This window comes from Dermacentor variabilis, unplaced genomic scaffold (assembly GCF_050947875.1).
Source record: "Dermacentor variabilis isolate Ectoservices unplaced genomic scaffold, ASM5094787v1 scaffold_12, whole genome shotgun sequence".
NCBI lineage: Eukaryota > Metazoa > Arthropoda > Arachnida > Ixodida > Ixodidae > Dermacentor > Dermacentor variabilis.
Window position 1 is genome coordinate 27638927 of NW_027460280.1, and position 19264 is coordinate 27658190.

At 47.9% G+C, this 19264-nt stretch overlaps 1 protein-coding gene across 4 annotated transcripts in view; it reads left to right on the top strand.

The window, feature by feature from the left end:
* Positions 1 to 19264, top strand: part of RhoBTB (Rho-related BTB domain containing) — a 291089-nt gene that overhangs the window by 119425 nt on the left and 152400 nt on the right. Inside the window, exon 1 of one of the 4 annotated variants that reach the window (XM_075676726.1) lies at positions 2458 to 2588. The exons of the other annotated variants lie outside the window; for them this stretch is intronic. The gene's annotated coding sequence lies outside the window, so the exon portion shown is untranslated. Of the gene's footprint in view, positions 1 to 2457; positions 2589 to 19264 lie in introns of those variants that run through there. 4 annotated transcript variants of the gene reach the window in all.

The following is a 19264-nucleotide window of genomic DNA, read 5'->3' on the forward strand; positions in this document are numbered from 1 at the left end:
ACGTTTGGCTGGATGTCTCATTTTCCCTTTATTAATGAAATTATACTTTACAAAACAATGGTACGATGCAATCTAGAATACGTCGCTGCTGCTCGGTATTAAAAATGATTTCACCTTAAATAATGAGATAGAACTAGTACAAAATAACGCTGTCCGCTTCATCATGTACAACTTCAGTAGAATTGCAAGCGTAACGTGCAGCTATGAAGGTAAGCCTTTCACTATCTTGCCTGTCCTTACGCAGAATAGTTTTTCGTTTCTGCCTCGTCCACAACGTCTGTGATCGCCCTTTCTTTGCACAGCGAAAGGCTCGCGATGCCTCCCTACCGTTCGGTGGCTACACCATTCGGTGCAATACTGATACTTTCCTAAATTCATTTTTACCACGCACCACCAAGGACTATAGAATAAACTGACTACGCATATAGCGTAACAATAACATACTTTTCACTTTTCAGCCGCACTGTTTCCCTTTTTTTTTTTTTTTTTCAGGAGTGATCCTGCTTGGGAAGGTTCTTCATTGCGGTTTCACTCGTACGGCATACGATTAATTTATGTTATTGATGTTATTTCTGGTACACGTAATCCCGTATGTTTTTGTTACTTCATTTTGTATTTATTGTACGTACTTTGCTGCGTTTATAATGTTTTCGTACATATATTGTTATGTATTCTCACACGTGCCCCTCTATAATGCTTCAGCGATTTAGGGTACTTGAAATAAATAAATAAATAAATAAATAAATAAATAAATAAATAAATAAAGGATGGACTCCCCCACGGCGGGAGCCTTGTTCACCGTGACAGCAACCGGCGGAGTACTGATTTTGTAGCACCTCGGCGAGTGTGTGTACTACCCCGTTTGCTGTCATTGTGAACAACTGAACTCCCCCGGGGAACCAGACATTGGTCTTGGTCGGTGCTGTGTGCATCATTTACTGTGCTGTTTAGTTTCTTTTAATTGTCGCTGTTCGCCTAAACGCTCGTGTTTTTCCCATCTGTGTGACCTGTGCCCAGTGTGGTGTGTTGTGAAGGAGGCTTCGAAATGGAGAGCCTGGCCCTGCGACATAAATCACTGGGAAAACGGCGTTTCTGATGGCTCTTCAATTTACAACCAATAATAATAATAATAATAATAATAATAATAATAATAATAATAATAATAATAATAATAATAATAATAATAATAATCGTTTATCTTTCATGCTGTTAGAATGCAATTCCTGAACGCCATTTTCTGCATTGCGTTTTCTCAGTGTGGTTGCATCCGCGCGAGGGCTTATTGTGCACTGCCATGAATGGCTCAACTGCCCCTAACTTGACAGTTTCCGACGTAGCTGCGCAAGAAGGAAACGAGTGCGGCGCGCCCATTTGTGCGCACGTGTGCTTCGATCGGAGCCGTCAGACCGGCGACTTCGATCAGGTGGCGTGCGCGATGCGGGGCGTGTCTGCGCGGCGCCCGAGGCTGCTCGCCGCCGGCTTAGGTGCGCGGTCCGTCGCGCAAGCAGCGCGCACGTACGCGCGTAAATTTAGGCATGGCCGTGCGCAGAACGTTCCGGCACTGGGGCATGTGGCCGTATTCCTTCCTGCAACACGCTCCGCCGCGGGACGGGTGGCTAGCGGCCCTGCCGCCCCCGAAGTCGCCTTCGCACGATACACTGACACTCCGCAAGCTGTCATCGCTGTCGTCCAAGCTTCGCGGAAAACGCGGAGCGGTGTACGTAGACCTGCTGTATAGTGCATTCCACGTTTTCTCTCCATAGTCTAGCCAGACCTTGATGGAAGCATTCCCCTTTGGGACAGTCTCCCTGAGGCACAGCATGAATACTCGCTCTTTGGAAAACAGCGGTTTATTCGAGAGTGTCGGATAGGCGACTGTCGCGTATGGATCGCTGGTGCCGGGGAGGTCCCTGCAAAGCGTGCAGCGTGCAGTGCGTCGCGGCTCCTTTTTGCGTCTGGTGCAGTTCCCTGAACAGCTGTTATCCTGTCAGGCCACCAGTAGGTCGAAATTGTTTCGATGATCTCTTGGATGGCAAGAGTAGTACGTCAGGTTATGCCATGGTTTCCAGTAAATAAATTCTTTAAAGTTAGCGCTCGCGATGCTTCCTCCCTGTCCATCCTTCTGGGCTTGTTCGTTTTTCTCGTTTTTCTTTCGTTTCTTCTTTTTTTTTTCTTGCGCTTAACACATGCGAAGCTGACCCTCACTATTCCGCATAAATCTGTCGCGAAGGGTTCTCGCTGTAAAGAAAAAAAATCGGGGACAGCGAGATGGTGCGGGACGGCCGGTGCTGCTGCCGCCCTGCCGACCTCAGTTGGCGGCCGTAACCCGGCGCGTTGAGTGTTTGCGCCTCGTCATCGCGATAAGGGCGTTGCCTGAGGACTCAGCGCCCTGGTGCGCGCAAATAGTCGTGCCATAAACGGCAAGATGCGCCGCGGAACGGCCGCGCGCGATAGGCGGCCAGTCTCCAGTCTGCCGCAGGACGGGGCGTGCAGGCATGCGCTTGGGTGCAGTTCACGGCTGCGACGATGTACCGCGGCAACGACGACCGCGTCATCGGCCGAGACCGCCGTTGATTTGGACATGGGAGGTGAGCATTGCGAGCGTGGTACACCTTCTACACACCGCCGGTGTTGAGAACGGGCGCGCATGTACGAGTTAAGCACGCCAAACAGTCCCGTGAAATGCATTGCTGTACGGCGCTGGGAAGGCGAGGATCTGGTTGAGACCGCTTTGTCGATGCGTCTCGACAGTGTCAAGCCGTCGGAGGCTGCAGGCGGTGCCCGACGAGTGATGCCGCCCCGTAATGCGCCCGTCCTGATCCCCGTCAATGTCGCAAACTGTCTCGACTGCGGCTTAAAAGCCAACTACAGCTAAATCTCACTTGAGTCTAATTTGAAAAAAAAATAAAGCAGTAGACGTCGCCAAAGCGATTGCGGCAAAGCCGTAAGGCTAGGAGCAGCACAGATTTTCCAATTAATAGGATTCAAATTGCCCCGTAGCAGACGACTGCCACCCCTGAGTATGCCGCTCGCAGCTGAGCGGTAATGCGGATATGACGTCAATTACAGAATCGCAGACGGCACGCTAGGAGCTCTCCCAATTGTACTTTTTCCCGTAAATATATGTAAAAATATTATGTGTTCTGGAAGTCCACTTGCATATGGCATTAAGCTATCCGTGTGAAACAGAGAGCAGGAGTATCCATTCGGGTTACGCAGGGTCTGTATTTGTTGGTCTGCATAGAGTTTCTGAATAAATACCCTAGAGGGAAATGTGGCGCTAGTGTCTACGGGGGTTCTCCTGAGCGTTCCCTCAACCTACATGGGAATGATGGGAAGTACAGGCTTCGGATTGACTTCAATCTTTAGACTAGCGGCGTTTGCTTGCGGCGCAGTAAACGAAGTTATATATACTCAAATATTATCGCGTAACATCTAATCTTATTTCTGAAGTGTCTTATATAATGCACAACACATTACATAAACTTTATATGACTTTGAGATTGAAGCACGGTTTACTATGGTTTACACCAGGACACACCAGGGTAGGCATTCTTGTGCAATTATGTTCCCGATTTAATGCCAGAGAATAATTATTTATTTTTAAAACAGCAATAAGAACCGTGCATGTACTTATATAAAAGTACTCATGAAGTATTTATGTAAATAAAATGTTGTATTGTGAAAAAGTGTTGCGCCCTTGAGAGGAATGCTACAAGTGTCGTCTGCTACGACGCCTGCTCGCTGCGAACGCGAGACTTTTCTCGCAGACGACAGGCACTTGCGAACTCTCTCTCTCTTTCGAAAGACTGCGTCGGCTTTCACGATTGCTGAACGTCTTCAAGTACTTCTAAGCTCATCTGCTGCACTGCTAGCAGGGATGCTTGAGGCCTCCTACGACTATGCTTCATTTTATTTTGTGTTGACGTACCGCTTCTGAAGCGTTACGGCATGGCTTTGCACTTACCCATTTTGCGACACTAGACTACAGCCAGGAAGCAGCAACCTTTCCTACCACACGTAAGTTTGTGTTCTAAAAGTCCTAAAACGCGCATTTCAATGAGCACATAAACGATATCGCAATGCATAATGAAGCCCTCAATAAAATTTGATTGTCAAGCCACTAGAAGTACAACTGTATATATTGTATCAGTAGTGCCTTCTTTTTCCTATTCTGAAGCTTCGTAAAGCACGTAACGCTACAGCGCCAACCTAACACACTTAACAAACCAAGGTCCAAACAGTCAAAACATGTTCTTTCAGCGTTTGCAATGCCGTCGCTTTCTCGTCAGGGTTTCGACACCACAGCGCGACACAAACATCGTCCCAGCCACTGGCCCAGCGCACTATCGCCACTTCGAGCAGCAGAACAAAGGCAGAGAGCTTTGTGCTGCACTGTCCCACTGCAGGTTATAGCAATTGCGCTTGGAGCGAAATCAAAACTGCCAAAAAATACTTGTAGACTAGTTTGCCAGTCAACAGAATGCCAATCCGTAGCCTGTACTTGCCATCATTCCCATGATCATGGAGGAAGGCCCATGATGGTTGAACGATCGCAGCGTCAGATTTCCCTCTAGTTATACTAATATAAAACTCTCTGGTGGTCTGTATTTTAGTGAGCTGTAATGTCGGTGCTATTTCCGGTTTCGGTATGGAAGACATGGATTTTTGTAGATTGTTTCCGGTGAACATGTTTGCGCTACGCACCCAAAAATTTTGCGTTGAGGCTTCGTTGTAGTTGCATGACCACTGCAAATGCATTTTACACGATGCAGAGTTTCGCTGAATTTGACCCTAAATTTAATTGTATTATTATTATTGTTGTTGTTAAACAGCATTGTTGCACAATGACTGCCGATCAAAGAAAAGGCTCCAGAGCGTCAAAGATGCACGTGTACGGAGGGTGGCGGAACGAAATTTTTTTCGTTCTGGTTTCAGTTTCGTTCCACAGAGACAAGTTCCATTTCGCTTCTACTCCGGGACGAAAAAAAAAAATGATCCGTAACGGTTCATAACGGTTTTGGTTCGCATGCAAAAATTTTCAAAGCAAAGCAACGATAAGAACATAGCATTTATTTTTCTCGATAAGTGAAATATGAATTCTTAGATCATGCTCCTGATCATGCTCAGGCACTGAGCGTGATCTCAGAGGCAGCACGTCGTCGAGTGTACTCGCCGAAATGCGAGACCGCTGTTCCGATAAAACGAACATAAACGAATGGTTCAACTTCGGTAACAAAGCGTTGTACCCTTAGAAAATGAAACGATAAGCTCTTCAGCGCGCAAGCCCTGGGTTTTTCTGCTTGTGCTTGTGCAGCGAGCTGCTATAGGCTTAGATCAGTGGAGCGCTCGACCAGCTACCTCTCGCACTATCCCTGCCTGAGATACACACTAATGCTGACGTTGCCTGACGTCGGTTGTTTCGGATGGCCGAATTTCCCCTGGAACCGAAAACCGATAAAAAAAATTGGTTTCACTGCGAAACAAAGAAATAAATAACGTTTGGATGACGTTTTCGTTCTGGTCAAAATATCGGGGTTTTTTTTCGTTTTTGTTTTCGTTCCGTTCCGATGCACTGCGTGTACGGGTATTTTAAGAATTGCTCAGTCGGTGTTTTTTTTGTTCTCATCAAAATGCGCCCGCAGGGTGTATAGGAATATCTAAGTTGAAGATACTGTTGTTCTTGTATTATATTTTACACACTTTGTACCAACACCGGGCACGATAGCTGTGATAATAAAAGTCTGTTGATGCGAATCTTGTGGAGAAATCCAGACCACGGACGTACGAAGCTGTAGTATTCTATCAGTCTTTCAACATCGTTTGTGAAGATGCTATGCTTTATAAAATTTACCACTGACCAACATATACCCTGCTTCTTGTTAGACTAGTTGGTGAGCCCAGACGACGCTGCAGGCGTCGTCTATTACGGGTGCCTATGATCATATTAAAAAAAAAGAAAAAAAGAAAAGCCCTTGCAATAGCCGACAATCGGCACACCTCCAAGTCAATTGCAGCAGTAACTTATGCTGGTCAGTGAAATATTGATGGGGGATTTAGGGGTATGTAGTATGTATCCGATGCAAATATCGGGCAGCGTATACGGATATATAATTACAAAATTACGAAGAGAACACTTTCGAGTATCACGCCCAGCACTGCTCCAGGAGGGAACAGAGCGATTTCGGATGTGCACCACTCCGTCACCAGCTCAGCACGCGTAATACGCGCGATAGGAAAGTTGTCGCGTGAGCGTCTGTACCAACTAAAGTGGAGTCATACTTTCGGCGCTACTGTGTGGTGGGATTATTCATTTTATCCCTTGCATGCAGTTGCTGCAGCCATCATTCCAGCTGCGAAGGGATCGAAATAATTACGGATAGTCTAGCGAGTGCACGGCTACGCACCCACTGCGGCGATCCATGCGTTTCCGCCGCAACGTGGGCTCCAACCCCTCGGGTCGCACGCTTGGCGCATTCCGAATTCTGCCCCACACTCTGTCGCGCACGTACACGAGCGGTGTTGCTCGGCCCAATCAATGCGGCAACCACAAGTGCTGCCGGTGGGAGGTCATCGCACATGTGGCTCCCGGCGGCTGCGCGCTGGTCAACGGTGCGGAAAGAGCTGCTGACGACCGTTGTCGCATTGCCTGCAGCGGGGCAAGCCGTACGCGATGACAGCTCCTCGCGAAGCACTCGGCCTGTGAGGAGTCCATCTCTCGTGTAGCTGCTGCCCCCTGGCTCGTTCAATGCCGTTGTGGCAGCAATAGCGCGTCGTGACTAATATCATTCGCAGAGATATAAAAATGAAAGGAAAGGTTAACCAGGTTTGCGAAATCAAGGAGAACGACGGGCCTCTCCGAAATATTGACTGCACACGACTTGACGCAGCCCAGTTCGTGCTTAAGAGCTAAGATAGAATGGACCGTATGTAACTAGAACAAACATATATATGCAGTTCCGACGCACACTTTGCAATCTATGTGAAGCGAAGCTTTCGTGAAGCAGCTAATTGAGCTCTATAAAACTGTTCGTCAATTGCAACGCGTTTTTTTTTTTTTTTAGCACATACAGTCCATGTCCGGCAAGACCGCAAGACGCGGAAACGCCCATGGCGTGGTCCACGCCACAGCGAACTACATTCTCTTGGTCTGGCCACATTTCTCCTCGCCATCTCCGGGATCAGTGCAGTTTAATATTTCACCCTCTCCATGGCCGGCCTACCTTATTCCGCATGAAGACGATAGAGCAGACGCGTCGAACCCCGGGAAAGAAGGCGTAAGATCATCATCAGCACCAGCAGCCTATTCATGTTCACTGCAGGACAAAGGCATTAGTGCAGCGTACTTACGGTACTCTCCCTGCGATCTCCAATTATCCTTGTCCTGCGCCAACCAATTCCAACTAGCACCCGCAAATTTCCTAATTTCGTCGCACCACCTAGTCTTCTGCCGCCCTCTACTGCGCTTCCCTTCTCTTGGTACCCATTCTGTCACCATAATGGTCCAACGGTTATCTAGTCTGCGCATTACATGACCTGCCCAGCGCTATTTTTTTCTCTTAATGTCAATTACACTATCTTCTATACCCGTTTGCTCTCTGATCCAAACCGCTCGCTTTCTGTCTCTTAAATTGATGCCTAGCATTCTTCGTTCCATCGCTCTTTGCACGGTCCTTAACTTGTTCTCAAGTTTCTTTGTCAGCCTCTAAGTCTCTGCGCCGTATGTCAGCACCGGCAAAATGCACTGATTGTATACTTTTCAATGATAACGGTAAGCTCCCAGTCAGGAGCTCATGATGTCTGCCGTATGCGATCCAACCCAATTTTATTCTTTGAATTTCCTTCTCATGGTCAGGGTTCCCATTTGATTAGTTCACCTAGGTAAACGTACTCCTCCACAGACTCTATAGAGGCTGACTTGCTATCTTGAACTCTTGTTCCCTTGCCCGATTATTTATCATTATCTTTGTCTTCTCCATATTAATCTTCAGCCCTACTCTTACACTCTCCCTGTTAAGGTCCTCAATCATTTGATGCAACTCGTCTGCATTGTTGCTGAATAGAACAATGTCATCGGCAAACCGAAGGTTGTTGAGGTATTCGCCGTCGATCTTTACTCCTGAGCCTTCCCAGTTTAATAGCTTGAATACTTCTTCTAAGCGCGCAGTGAATAGCATTGAAGAGATTGTGTCTCCTTGTCTGACCCCTTTCTTTACAGGTATCTTCCCACTTTTCTTGTATAGAATTAAGGTGGCTGTGGAATCTCTGTAGATATTTTCCACGGTACTTACGTAAGCGGTCTGTACTCCTTGATTACGCTATGCCTCTATGACTGCTGGTATCTCTACTGAATCAAATGCTTTTTCGTAATCTATGAAAGCCATATAGAGAGGCTTATTGTACTCTACGGATTTCTCGATAACCTGGTTAATGACATGGATGTGATCCATTGTAGAGTAACCTTTCCTGAAGCCCGCCTGTTCCCTTGGTTGACCAAAGTCCGGTGTTGCCCTTATTCTATTGGAGATTATTTTGGTAAATATTTTATATAATACTGGGAGTAAGCTAATGGGCCTATAATTTTTTCAACTCTTTAACGTTTCCCTTTTTGTGGATTAGTATAATGTTTGCATTCTTCCAGTTTTCTGGGACTGTTGCAGTCGATAGACACTTCGTATAGAGAGCCGCCAGTTTTCCTAGCATTATGTCTCCTCCATCTTTGATTAAATTGACTGTTATTTCATCCTCTCCTGCCGCTTTTTCCCGTTTCACGCCTTGCAAGGCCTTTCTGACCTCATCTAGTTATAGGAGGAGTTTCTGTATACTGTTCATTATTGTTTCGAATAGAGTGCTCCTGAGTCCTCTGGGTACTGTAAATGTAAAGGTCAGTATAGAATTCTTCTACTGCTTTTATTATCCCTTCGAGATTGCTGATTATGTTACCCTGCTTATCTTACAGTGCATACATCCTGGTTTGTTCTATGCCAAGTTTCCTTGTGACTGATTTCAGGCTGCGTCCATTTTGAACGGCTTCTTCAGTCTTTTTCACGTTATGATTTCTAATATCACTTATTTTCGCTTTGTTGATCAGTTCAAGGCGTAAGATGCCTTGCTTTTAAGAAAACAAGGAATTATGAGCTTTAAAGGCGTATATTTGTTCAAGAGAGTATATTTATGCACAATGGTTTTTTTTTTTTTTTCACTGCGTGATGTCGTAGAGAACAGAGCCGGTCGCCGGCACACCTGCAGTAGCAGTACAGATGGGGCTGTGTCGGTTCATGATATAAGTGCTGTCCTCTGTGTCAACTATTCGACAAGACAGCAGCACCAGCCGCTGTCGGCAAAGTACGAGAGGTTCAAAGGAAGCTTCGCTTTGAAAAGGTCGTACGGTCCAAGCAGTGAAACCGACTAGCCGGCCCAATCATAGCGCTTGATCCAAAGTTCCACTCCGCTCTTCGGTGCACGATCGGTGGAGTTCGCGACACGCGTGTGGAAATCCCACGAAGACAATCGGTGCGAGAAGCGCTGGGACGATCGCGCGACACGCTCTTGTTCGAATGAACCGCGGTGACTGCATTTACAGGAGAGCGGCGGGACTGCGAAAGCGTCGGCCTTGCATGCATCTCAACGTTATTCAAGTCTGGACGCGTCGAAGGAAGCCCACGCCGAGCTTTGTGGTTGACTGGAGCCTCGCTTTCAAGAGGATGCTTTAAACAAACCTCGCTCTCCCGCGTGCAAATTCTGTGGGATGCACTCTGGACAACCTCTCCGCTTTGGTCGGCGGCAGCTGTTTGGATTGGCAGTGTCTGCGGTCGGCGTTGATTGATCTGGTAGTACGTCATACTGATAAAGAGAAAGTGAGGACGTGGGGGAAAAAATTAAAGAAAAAAGACGAAGAAACAATTTCTCGCTCTACATCAACTCCGCCCCCTCTTTTTTTATAAATTTATTTTATTCATACTCCAGACGTTCCCTTTCTTGGTCTGCGTTAGAGCCAGCTGGCTTCTGTGCTTAAGAGAAAGTAAAACGCGTTCTGGAAGTTGGTGTTGGCACATCTGTGCATGAGGTTGTTAGCCAAGCAGTCTTTTTGTCTTTCCCGTGAAGGTCACCCGTCCTGAAATGATGGACATAGCACGTGGTACTCGCAGGGGATCTGAGTAGTGGTGACACTGTTCGGACACCACAGACTCACCTGTATTCTTAAGAAGGAGTTGCTGATCGTTAAGTCTAACATAAACAATGGACACGTGGGCATCTTCGATCGTGCTTTTGTTTCTTGATTAACCGGCCAGTGGTAATAAATTTGGTCATAACCACAAAGCTTTATACTAAGAATACTAGGAGGAAATCTAGTTCTAGTGTCCGCATGGCGCCACCACAGCGGCTGTTAATGCAGGATGCGAAGATGACAATGCATGGATTTGTCTAAACTTCGTCCTTATGACTTCGAACGACCGTGTCGATTCTGATGCCACCTTTCTTAAGGACATTTCTCACTGAATATTTGTTGTATAGATAGAAATAGCTTTATTTATCTTCTAATTGCTGCCGTTCTCTGGCTTAAGGACATTAAAATCAGAATGAACTGTTCAGGCTATAAAAAATAATTGCGCATATCGAGTGTTACTTAAACATCATCAAGATTTAGCGTCATACGTACTAGAACGTGTCTATTCATATCTGCGCTAAAAATCTGCAATAAAATGAAGAAAGTTTGAAGGTGTTAAAAGGTTAATTGTCTTAAAGAAATATTTTGAGGCCAGCACGAAAATTAACTATACCACTGCGAGAATTCTGGAATTTGCATTTAAGCCTACTTTCTCAATGAATCAAGTGCCAAACCAAGAAAACTTCGTGCTACCTATCCTCCTGTGGATGAACGACTGCATAGCCAAATTTCTATTATAACCATATAAAAATATATGGTATTGACAGCTTTAGTCGAGAACTAATGACCAGACCAGACAAGGCTTGCACCTCCGTTGACATTTTCGCCATGTATCTCACTTATAATCACCAAAATGGGAAGCAGATTCAACTAAGCCATGTTAGGTAAAGTACATGTGACTGTCGCCACGTAAACAATTTCAACCTACGTCGCAATGGGTACTTGTTCTAGTTGTCGTTTACAGCTTCGCTGTCCAACCACCTTCGCAGCGTGGATTAGAGACCTTTTTTTTTTTACCTCTGCTATCTCTTCCTGCCCATAGGTGAGCTACTCCAAGCCACGTCTTTTTGCCTTCCCATGTGCCGCTAATCCGTAAATGCTCCTTACATGCCTCTTTTATGCTTTGCCAGTTCATACCTCGTCTAATTAGCAAGGAGCAAGCAAAGGATGCCGCGCCACCTAAGTGCGATGACCAGTTACACCGCATACAAGGATCGATCTTGAATAGCTAGATGCCGGCCAGCCGTTCCTGACGTGTATCTTGAGTATAAGGGCAGGAGCCGCGGCTCACTTGCAGGGGAACCTGTGGAGGCGCTTTATTCATACTTATTTTACTTACAACTGTGGGTTGTTCGGCGTTCGTGATACAGTTCTGGCCTTGCCGATTGAAAGTGAGCATAATTAAATGAAAGGCGAAGAGCGACATCTTAGAACTATATGCGAAGCTGAATGTACAGCCATGAAGTATTTTAATCGCCAGATGGAAGAACATTGCCATTTAGAAACATTGTTGCAGCTTGCTCCCAGCAGTCGTTCGAGTAGCCGCACTGCACCGATAGGTGTTAAATAACGCGCCCCGCTAACGAAACTGCGCCCATTAATCCGGAAACGGACCCGTGACATCGCAGTTTTCAGCGAAATGAGGTAGCGCTCCAGCAAAGCCTTGACAGCGCCTTCACAGCTTGGATACAACTATTTGGTGCATTGCTCTCGTGATCGAAGAACCTTGCGCAACAGCGATCGTTACGGCATCCGCCATCGAACGCAAGGTTCGATGCGAGAGCGGATTTTGCTGCTGCAGCCTGACACCAAGAGGCCTTGAGAAAACGCCGTCGGCGTCACGTGCGATTACAACGTCTTCGCAGAACATTCAGGGGAATCGGACACTTGCACTGCGGCGGAGCGCAATGGGATCCCCATATGCAGGACGACCCGTTCGTCCGGAGCCGGTGCGGACGGGCACTCGGGCCAGTGCCCCGAGTGCGTGTGTATAGTGCACGCAGCATTGGCAGCACGCTCCTTAATTCCCTAGGCCACCGTGTATACATTGGTGGTGGCACCTGGGCCATGCAGAACAGACAGCTGCCTATCAAGCCGATTGAGGAGCTCCTTCCGCTGCCATCTATTTCGCACACTTATGCAGCCTCTGGCCCTCTCTCTGCTTATGCATATCATTTGCAAAAGGAATTCTTACCTGGTTTTCACTTTGTGTGTCACATATACGATTCCGGGCCTTCTGAAGTTCTCTGTACTCCGAGGTGATGCGCTAAGGAACGTCTGTGCTGATGCTTCCTACTCAATGCCACGCTGAAACCCTTTCGGCATTTGATTGATTTGATTTGGTTTGTTTGTACGTCCGAAGAGCCAAACAGCTGCTATGCAAGACGCTGAAGTAAAGGGCTCCGCATTAACTCTGACCACCTGGGATTCTCGAGCGTACACCGAAAGCTCGGCATGCACAAGTGCGTTCTTGCATAGCGTCCCCAACTGGATGATCTGCCACCTCGTTGGCGTGACACAAAGCTGTTCCAGGTAAATTGCGTGTCGTGGAAAAGCGCTGCTGGAGTTATAGCTGCAATATACATGCACAACGGGACAGTTGCATTTTTCAAAAAGATCTACGTTTGATCGACATCGGGCGGCCGTTTAATAACGGACGGACGGCTGCAGCACGTATCGTGGATCTTATACGGATGTAGCTGCGTTTCATGCGTATGAACTGTATAAGGTTAATTGCACCTGTCACTTTTAAAGCGACTCGCGGCCTATGAAAGATGCCGCATAGTGATTGACGCTGCTCGAGCTTGGCTTGGGCTATTGTATTTGAAGATGTAGATGTTTCTTTTAGCATTTGAGCGACGGCTTCCGTTATTGCAAGACGTCTGATTTGCGAAACGAGGGCGATGAGGGACCTAAGGTTAACCGCGGTAGCGCGACCAGTTTGCTCATGAAAATTAAAAGCAGAAAATTAATAAGCAGAACAGAACGTCTTGCCCACCGTTTGAGGGCATTGGTTTCACGTTTAACGATGTGTACCGTGGCGCATCTCGCCGTGTTGGTGCACTCCTTGACTCGTGGTCCTCGTTCGCGAGAAAGTGTAATGACACTATTATTAGTGTTATTACAGTTTGCACACTATTAGTGCTGGTGGTGAGCACTGCAGCTAATTAAAATATTTTTGACGTACTTTCGCTAACAGAATACTGGAACCACACACCGCATTATAGTGCAATGTACTAACAGGGTTGATTAGTTTATGAATTTGTCACGTCCGCACTTTGGGATATCTGGGACACCCGCCGTTTTCAGAGTGCGATAGAAGGGAAAGGCAGGGAGGCTAACTAGATGCATGCCCGATTTGCTACCCTGCACTATGGAAGAGGGAATATAGGGACAACAAGAGATAAAAAAAGGGAAGAGAGAAAGGGCAACAGTTGAGCGCACACTGAAGATGCGCAGCAAGTCTACAAACTGTCGCAGATACTTGTCAACTTCAAGTATTCAATTCGCTCGCCGCTTTCTGCGCCAGCGAAGCACACAGCCATGCTCCGAGGTTCTTCGTTTCCGAAAATGGCCGCGAGTACAACCTGTTTAATGCGTCCAAAGAAGTTCACGCTCGACGTCGCAGTGCAGACAAAGGCGCAAAAAGTAATGAATAGATTCTTTGATTTTGCAAGAGTCACGCGTCAGCGTGTTCTACATTCCAATGCGCAATAAGTAAGCCTTTGTAAATGCCACACCGAGCCAGAGCTCGTAGCTTTCAATTTCAGAAACCTCACTACGCGACCGTCCTTGCATCCCACCTGCTTCGGAATGCATCCTCCGCGCCGAGGCTTCGCACCCTCGACTTCGCGTATCATTAACATCAGGAATCCATAATGGTCGAATCACTCCCCGGCTGCGTATTTCCAACTGCTCGTAGGTACAGCGGGGCGTGGAACTTGCGGAGACGACGGGCGTTTGCGCGCATGCGCGAGTGAGAGCGGGTGCGAGAGAGGAAATGTGGGGAGTTTTGCTCTTTGAAAACATGACTCTGCCTAGGTACTACGGAGGAGTTTCTTGGCGCGCGGTGTATGCGCTTGTCCCTAGGCGTGCCGGCAGAAGTCGCGAGGCGCGGTTGTGCTGAACTTAGCATCGCAAGTTGGCGGCTCGACGCAATCATATTTGATCGGTCATGTTTTTACTAATGAAAACAACGTGTCGTTATTTCGCATTATTGGCGGCGCCTCCAGGACACCAAAGCGGCAACGGGGATATCAAAGCTAGAAGCCGGACTGGTCCGTGGGTTGAAGCTCGCAGAGGCCTGCGCGTGCCAGGGGAGTATAAGATCGGCTGTCCGCTATCGCGGACAGCCAATGTTTTATGCGAACACTCCCATGCACGCTTCGGCCTCTGCGGCCCCAACCCACGGGCCGCCCGGCTTCCAGCTTTGATCCCCCCGCTACCGCTTGGGTGCCCCGGAGATCCTGAGCCGCCTGCTTTAATATAACCTCAGGTGCTCTCCTGAGGCCTCCGTTTGCCGGTTACATGTGCCCGCCTGGAGCAGTGCTCGTAAAAAATCCGATCTATCGTCGCGACGAAAAAAGCGACCCGCGACTTATAAAACACCAGTCAGAACATTGTCCCTTCAGACACAGCGATCGGCAAGAGGCGTCCGCGCCCACTGCCTCACCGCGCGGGCAGCCAGCGGTGATGCGTATAAACCAACTCGACCGAACTTCGCAATGCCGGCATGTCTAGGGGAACAACGAATACAACGCGCTCTAAGAAACCTCCTCCGTAGTGCCTAGGCTGAGTCATATATTCAAGGAGCAAAAGCCCCCAGATTTTCTCTCTCGCGCCCGCTCTTACTCGCGCCTGCGCAGAAACGTCGAGCTCCGTCAAAAGTGGCACGCCCCGCTGTATCTACGAGCAATTCTAAATACGCTCCCCGGATATATACCCCCCCCCCTTCCGTAGGCGCAGATGAGACCGCCCATGCATGCGGCTGCGGAAGCCGTGGCCGCCGGCAACTCAACGCATATGCAGGCCGTATACCCTCCGCTCCTCCTCCGTTTTCCGCCTCATGCTTTCACTTTAGCCTCCTCCTCCACTTTCCTTCTCGCGCTCTTTTCTGTCATCTCCCGCCGCGCTCCGCGTTTTCTTTCAAATTTCGCTGTGCTCGGCGTGCCTCGGTACAACGCCGAGGCACGCCGACGCTCAACGCAGGAACGGGCGCGTAAGAGCTGCACTCTCAAAATACGGTTTCCTACCCTACACGGGAGGGTGTAGATCAAAAGAAAGAGAGAGAGATGGAGAGAAATAGGGCATTTTCGCACGATCACAGCACATGACAGTTCAGGCTTGTCGGTGCTAAAGCCGCTTGTGCAGGCTTGAAAATCGCATGTCGAAGAAAGGTCTTTGCGCCTTATAATAGTTTGGTAGGATGGCCAGCAGCAGACATTTGCGAGCAAACTTCGAAGTTGCGGCTCTGAAGCTTCTGCAGCCTGCATCTATACGTTGCCGTCTACATTGCGGCTTCGACCGGAAGGTTAGCGATAACAGAAGAGCTGCAGTTTCATGCCACGGATGAAATCGACGCGAATGTCTCAGTTGCTCTCTGACTGTCCAGTTTCGTTTCTGATGATTTGTTATAGCGTGCCTCGCTCTCGTTTTATTTATTTTCTTAGCGATATTGCCTTTTGTTTTTCCCACGCGGAAAGTGTCCTTGCGTAACCGGCGCAGCTGTGCCAACCAGTCTCGTTTTCTATTCTCGGGCTTTCTTCGATCTCGTCCATTTCACGGCTCGCTCATTATACCTGTCGCGGATCGTTTGGCTCACGGCGCATGCAGTGAAATCGTTAGACGCGACGTGCACAATTGGGCCCAACGTTTGTAGTCTGACCGACTGATGGATGCGGTTTGATGTCTCTAAGCAACGAGGGACGCCGAATAAGTGAGCTCTGGATTAATTTTGACCACCTGGGATCAGAGTGTGGTGCGCGGTCGTTTTAATGCGTTAGTGTCAGGAGTGCCAAAGTGGAAAAAAGTGTTTGAAGTGTGGGAAACCGGTCACGTGGTAGAGGATATATACCGGGTGTTTCACGTAACTTGAGCTAAACTTTTAAAGGATATGCAAATGCCACGTAGCTCGACAGAACCGAAGTAATGCTTTTTGCCGTCGCTTGGAGATACTCAGATTATTTCTTGCATTGCGCCTAATTACATAATTAGTCTTAATTATTCATCTTCTCAGATATTTTCATTAGATGGAAAGCGGGAATGATAAAATTGTAGAACAACATGAAAAACTCCCGATAAAGATATCTGTTGCTCAATATGTGCTCCGTAAAAGCATTCTTCCAAGCATCAGAGAAGCCCGCGAATACAAGCAACATTTGCTCGCGACTGACCACTCGAGGCACATTGCTTGTATTCGCAACGTGGCTTTTATGTGCGCTCACTACATTATCGCAAGGTGCTGTTCAGGAGCTCACGCGAGCGTCCTGCGCTCCACGCGGCTGTACGGGACTGGCGGCCACGCGTCGTCGCACAACTTCCCAAATAACAGCACGAGTCGGTTTTGGCACTTGGTAGGTACACCAAACGAGGGATACAAAAGAAACTGTGATCGTTTCCCAAATATGTATTTCTCTATAGTTCTTCCAGAGCTAATTCAAGAAACGCTACTATAGTCGGATACAACCTAAATCTTTAGTGAAGTCCCGCTCACGCCTTCATAACCGCCAGCCACTGTTCTTACGCGAGGCTGCAAATAATTCGTACTTCAAACATTTACTGTTACCCAAATAAGACGGTAACCACAAAAATAAAATTATTAGCGCGTAATTTTATACGTTTTCCCTCGCCTATTATAGTAGAATGGCGTAAACCTAATTATTTATTGAATTGAAATGAAATGCTTGCTTCGCCATTTATTGTCAAGTTTCACTTCAGTTGCCATGAAGTTTTATGAGTAAAACGGGCTCAGCAGTGAAATCAACTGTACCGCAGACTTTTGAAGAGTGAAATGCTCAAACTCCATACACATTGTTCATGTCTGTTGCACATCTTATGGTTTTCTCCGATGAAAAGACTCTTCAAGAACAGCGGACGCTCGCGTTATCAAGCACGACGCCATTTTGAAGAGGCTGCATGATGATGATTTTGTTTGCTTGTGTGATTGGCTGGCGGAGTAGCACAACCCCGCGCGGTCCGTGTGCCTTGGTTGCTAACTGCTTTTTTTTAAGTTGTATTCTGCTATAGAAATCTTTATTTTACCCTTTTGCTTGTTTACTTGTTTTCAGCGGTGTTTTTCCCTCACTTCTTTCCTGCGCGAGCCCATTTGGTGTGGTTCCTTGTTTGACAAGTAAAGGAAAGTTGTATCTCACAGGCCTACCTGTGAAATAGATCTTATTTCATTTCTCTTTTGCGGGTTTAGGCGTCTTTATGGTGAATGGTGGGCTTTACTCATATTTGTACTAGTAAAGGTAACATCCCCTTATTTGCATAGAAATGTTACCTTGGGTTGCCCCCCCCCCTCCGAAAAATATCCTGGGTACGTGCCTGGTGTGGCCGCTAAGCCGGTGCAATCCAAAAGTCAAGCCGATCCAGATAATCGCACTCATTCGTTGACAATATGATAGACGCAGTGCTAACACATTTATCAGACCCTTTCTTTATGCTATAGGCTTCGAGAATCAATCTGCATTTTCCACATTTGTACTTCCCCAGAGTACGTGTGCTTCTAAGTGAAGTTGTGCACTAGCATCGCCTACTGCGGTCTGCTATAGGTGGCCGGATCTTGCTAATGCCGTACCTGCGCACGACGCTCCCTCAATCTGTCGTTTTTGGACCCGCCGTGGTCGTTTAGTGGCTGCGGTGTTCTGCTGCTATACGCACGAGCTCGCGGGATCGAATCCCGGGCCTGGCGGCCGCATTTCTACGGTGGCGAAATGCAAAAACACCCGTGGGGCACTTAGATTTAGGCGCCCATCAAAGAACCCCTGGTGGTACACATTACTCCGGAGTCCCCCACTATGTTGTGCCCCATGATCATATCGTGGCACGTAAGACCCAATAATTTTAGAGCTCAGCTCTTAGGCGTCCGTTGTTGCGGCGAGCGCCGGCGTAACCGAGTGAACGAGCAAAGCAAAAGATGAATGAGCGTACGCGGAGCGCGAGATGAAAGACGCGAGCCGCGAACGGCGGAGACTTATGAGAGTGGCCACTTCAGTGACGCACGCGCAGAATACAAACAAGGGCGCGTTTACTCCTCCGAGGCGTAGCCGCACGAGCACCCACCAATGGGCGCGCACTCTGGACTAACGTCATCAGCCGGACGGCCGGTGAGCCCGCCGACAGGGAATTAAGATGGCCGCCCGCGCTTCGAACTGGGCGAGGTCGCGCCAGCTGTGTGCTTCAGCCCCTCGTCAGAGTGAATTCCAGAACTGTTTGTGATGGTCTATCATGCCGGAAATATTACTACGAGCTTACGATGCGGCATTTGTGCCGCGTGCGCTTATACTGAGCCGTGATCCGGCCAGTGTTGGATCCGGCGAAGGAACATTGCAGCGAGCATCGCTGGCACTGCGCTACGCTTTGCCTGAAAACAGGATCCCGCGGCGACCGCTACGAACACACATCCTGCGTGTTTGTTCCATGTTGTTTTATTTCGCTTCCGAGTAAAGTTACGACGAGAAAAGTTTTCCAAAGACTGGTGCCTACTGTTAGCGGCGGGTGTGTTCGTGTACTGTGTCGCTGCGTTTTTCGTCGGACGGGGTGAAGTGATGGAGCAAAACCATTCTCAGGAGAAATCAGAAACGCGTGCGCGCATGAAACAAACCTACGAGTGTCTCAACAGAAAATATTTGCAGAAGAAGCCTTCAACGCAGAAATTTGTCGCCGTCGACTTAGCGTGAACGATCATTGTTAGCAGTGAGATAGCCGAGCGTCTAGCGACGGTGTTCGAGCGTTGTGTAGCACCGTCGATTGATTGCTGTCCACCAGTGCTCACTGCACGCGCAAGCTGTAGAATACGTGCTGTGAAATTGTGAAAACACAAACCAAAAAATATAAATTTTATGCTATTTAATACCAAGAGTATTTATTTAAAAC